At 44.9% G+C, this 4,732-nt stretch overlaps 1 pseudogene; it reads right to left on the reverse strand.

The window, feature by feature from the left end:
- Positions 1–4,732, reverse strand: part of LOC102868845 — a 12,684-nt pseudogene that overhangs the window by 7,394 nt on the left and 558 nt on the right.

Raw genomic sequence — 4,732 nt, forward strand, 5'->3', positions numbered from 1 at the left:
ATAGTCTTCACAATTACGTGCTATGCATCAGAGAGTTGGACAGTGAATAGGGATGATAGAAAGAGAATTGATGCCTTTGAGCTGTTGTGCTGGAGAAGAGTGTTGAATATACCATGAGCTGCTAGGAGAACAAACAGGTTTGTCCTGGAGAAGGTGAAGCCAGAGTGTTCCCTGGAGTCAAGGATTCTGAAGCTTCGTCTGACATACTTTGGGCATGTTGCAAGGAGTTACTGGTCCTTGGAGAGGGACATCATGTTTGGTAGAGTGGAGGGGTGGCGAAGGAGAGGAAGACCTTTGGTGAGATGGATCGATTCTATTACTGGAGCTGTGGAAATAAGTGCGTTTGAGACAGCGAGGTTGGCACAGGATAGAACAGCATTTAGAGCTCTTGTACATAGGGTTTTTATGAGTTGCAAGTGACTCGATGGCACATAACAACAACAACAACAACAACAAGCAAATGTTTGGAGATTTGCGTACAGCCAGAAAGGCCTAGAGGAGAGACCCGGTGACTGATTTCCGTGAAATCAGTCACTGAAAAAAATCCCCTGGAGCACAGTTCTGCTCTGGCGTATATGGAGCTCTGAGAATTAGACTCCATGCTGCAGACACTGGTTGCTTTTAACTGAGAGCCTACTCTGTGCCAGGCACTATACTAAGGATAGAGCGGCAAACAACGGCAAAGTTCCTGTCTTTGTTCCCTTAGATTGTGTCTATGGAGAAGAGTACTGAATATGGACTGCTGGGAGGGCAAACAGGTTCATCCTAGAGAGGATGAGACCAGGCTGTTCCTTGGAGACAAAGATTCTGAAGCTTCGTCTGACGTATTTTGGACATGTTGCAAGGCAGGACCAGTCCTTGGAGAGGGACATCATGCTTGAGAGGGTGGAAGGACAGTGCAAGAGAGGAAGACCCTCGATGAGATGGATTGATTCAGTGGCTGGGGTAACGAGGGTGGGTTTGTCGAAGAAAGTGAGATTGGCACAGGATAGGGCAGGGTTTAGGGCTGTTGTACATAGGGTCACCACAAGTTGCAGACCACTCGACGGCTCATCACAGCAACAACATGTACCCTTAGAGTCTAGTTGTTGTTTACCATTGAGTTAGAACTAACTCACAGCTGACCCTCCAGAGAACAAATCACACAGGAGGAAATTACCCATCCTTCTCTCACAGAGCAGCTGATGGATTCAAACCCTGTGCCTATGGGATTGCAGCACAGCTTCTTATCACTAGGTCGCCAGTAAGGAGAGTGAGGGGGAAACCAGAAAATCATATTACAGATAAGTAAATAGCCAATTTATAGCCAGTCAATAAAACAAGCCATGGAGAAAAATCAAGGGAAAGAACAGGAAAGAGAATGGACAGGAAAGACCTCTTCGGCAGCGTCCTGCAGGAGCTGACTGCTGGCACAGAGGAGGCACTTCCTGGTGGTACCAACTCACCAGCAGCTCTGCAGGAAAAAGCTGGACAACCTCCTCCCATGTGGTTCACAGTCTAGGAAAATTGGCTGGAGTGTCAACTGTTAATTGGTTCAGGATCAATGGCAATGAAAGTGAGATGGACAAAGATGGGGGGAGAAACGGCGAGAGAAGGAGAAGGAGAGGAAGAGAGAGACAGAGAGGTGAGAGAGAGAGCCAAACATAAGTCTTTCCACCAATGTAAGCCTGCAGGGACTTTGGGAAAGAGCAGTATTATAAACTGCATTATTTTTTAACTCAATAATCAGGAAAGGTGTACACCAGGGATGCATCCTCTCTCCATACCTTTTCAATCTATACGCAGAATAGATCTTCTGGGAGGCTGGGCTCTAGGAGGAGGAATGTGGTATTAGGATTAGAGGAAGACTCATCAATAATTTGTTGGGTTTAAAACCGCAGTGTTTACAAATGCTGCGTAAATGAGTGAAGAAGGCCAGATGGGGACTGAAGGTTAAGTTACCTGAGAGGAGAATGTTCAAGAAGGAGAGAGAAGCGGGTACAAAAGCCTTCAGTAGGAAGCTGTTTGCCCTTTTTAAGGAAAAGCAATGAGACGCAGACAGCTGGAGAGAAGTGAGCAAGACAGGGTGTGGAGCGAGCCGTGTCTCTCCTTTCTTATTATTCCCTCCAGGTTGTAAACTGGAGGTTCAACACTACAGTAATGGAAGGGAGTTGCACTGACAACAAATATGCTGTTCAAATCCACTAGCCGATCTGAGAAAGAAAAACAGACAATCTCCTCCCATGCGATTATCAGCCTCTGAAAAACCCACTGGCGGGTCAGCTATGAGTCAATTCCAACTCTACAGTACACAGCAACCCTCTACTTACGGGCTTTCTAGTGGCATAATAGGTAAGGAGTTGTGCTATCACCAGAAAGGCGGGTGGTTCAAACCCACTAGCTGCTCTGCAGGAGAAAGATGGGCAATCTCTTCCTCTGTGATTTACAGCCTCTGCAATCCTAACAGAGGGCTAGCTGTGAGTTGGTTCTCATGCTAAGGCAATGAATGGCTTTGACTTTGATCTTCTCCTTGACTCAGCCATATTGGATATTTTTTCCCCTAAAGAACTATCTTTAAAATCATCCCTTCCCTGCTTCTCTCCTACCTCTCCCACCTTAGTTCAGAACCCACTCACCTTATGTCTTAATTACTCAGGAGCGCCCCAGCTGGTAAGAGTCTTCCAGGCTCCCACATCTTTTCTAGCTCTAATCAGCTTATTCTAAGCTTCCAAATTAATCTCTGAGCACTGAGAAGCATTACTCCTTTCCTTCCTCTGCATAAAGATAGCTTAGCTTACAGGATGACTCATAAGCTATTTACCCTGTTCTTCCCCTCTCACTCTGGTTTAAACTTCACCTCCTCTGACTATTTCCAACACCAGTGACCCCCTCCACCACCAGGTCACTCTCTGCTTCATTACTCTCAACCCTGAAATCCAAGCTTCAGACCCACTTTAGCTTCTAAGAGTGACCCAGCCTACAACTGGCGACCTCTTCTCTTCAACAGCTGAAGTACTAAATTTTATGGACTCATTTTCATGCTTCACAATAGCAAGGTAGAAGACATGTCGTGTCCTTTTTTAGGCCTAGATCACCAAGTAGAGCAAACTCGTTACGCACTGGAATCAGTCCGTCTACAGTCTATGCATCCCCTGAATGCCATCTGTGTACGGTGTCGTATCATAGACCATGTCTCTCTCTCAATGCCATCTAAAGTCTGCATTGTTGTGGAGAAAATACAAAACGTCATCTGTAAATAGAAAGGTTTCCAACAAAAGGCTAATTTTAGGAGTCTCCTCCATTTTGGATGTTCAATAGCCTTGTAGATAGGTGTCCAACAGAACTGAACTGTCTGGGAAGCGTTTCATGTGAATTCTCAAAAAAAAAAAAAAAGTTAGCACCTGTCAGTTCTTTCATGCCCTATCTATGAAAATCACAGTAATAAAAACAAAGTTTAAAGTCAGAGATTCAGGAATTCTGCATTTAATTCATATTTCCCCTGAACCTAGGCTAAAGCCTGTGGGTCAACAGAAAGGGTGGGGAGTCACCAACTCCCTGCCGGCTCTCCTGAATCCTTTCCCACCAGGCTTTCTACCTGTGAAGTCAGCATGGCTTCAAGCCCTGGCTACATGAGTTAGGGCTCAGGGCAAACGTCACAGTGAAGCACAGACCTGCCTTGGCATGATTTCCAGAAGCCTCTAAGGTTTACCCACTGACTGTAGCCAGGAGCTCCATTACCCATGTGTAATCTCTACAGCTTCCTTCCTTCTGTGAATCCGTAAGAATCTTCGTGAAAGAGAATACTTTATGATCTCATGTATCTTAATGCAAAGGTTGAAAGTCCAGGCTTTAGGCGAGCTCTGGTGGCCTAGTGGTAGGAAACTGCACTGCAATCCCAGAGGTGCGCAGTTCAAATCCACCAGATGCTCTGTTGAAAAAGGAGGAACAATTGCCTCCTGTACCAGTCAGATCCAATTTGACGGTACACACATAAAAAGAATAAATAAATAAATAAAAATTATTAAAAAAAAGAAAGTCCAGGCTTTAAAGGGAGGAATAGGAGGGGCCTAAAAGTAAACATACCAACATACCACTTGCAACATGGCCCCAGCCCCGAAGCCTTCTGGTTCTCAAGAGGAGTTTGAAAACCAGATTTTTATGTGAAAGCTTCTGATTTATATTTAAAAGAAAATAGCAAGTAAATCTGATTCTTTTTAAAGCCATGCAAGACAAACAAAACTGACCTTCAGTCTGGCAGTGAAATATGTCTGTGACCTTAGCCCTGTGGAGCACATGAGAGAGTGAGGTAAAGGACCATCAACAAAAGAGGCTCAGGGCAGACCCAGGAGGTTGGGGAGGAGGGAGAGTGTTTGACTCTGAGCTGAACGGCTTTGCTCAAGGCAGAAAGAACCACAGGAGGAGCTTCTGGAAAGATCTCCAAGCAGCACCTTTGTCCATATCCCACCAACTTCTACAGGGCGACTTTGCTGACTTTGTGGGCCACTCTGCCTTTGTGGGTTTCTTCCCCCAGAGATCATACATATATCTTGACCTCATATGGGTTAACTCGGAACTGGACTCCATAAAGTTTACAAGGGTTAACTTTTCAGTAAAATAGCTGGGTTTTCTTCTGAGTGTTTCTGGGCGGACTTGAAACTCGATTTTTTTTTGTAATTTTTTTTATTTTAATAATTTTAATGAACATTTACAGAGATTTTGGATTTCCATTCATTCTTTGATGCACTTCTCTCCC

Source organism: Elephantulus edwardii, unplaced genomic scaffold (genome assembly GCF_000299155.1).
Source record: "Elephantulus edwardii isolate Elephantulus edwardi_28Jun2011 unplaced genomic scaffold, EleEdw1.0 scaffold00169, whole genome shotgun sequence".
NCBI lineage: Eukaryota > Metazoa > Chordata > Mammalia > Macroscelidea > Macroscelididae > Elephantulus > Elephantulus edwardii.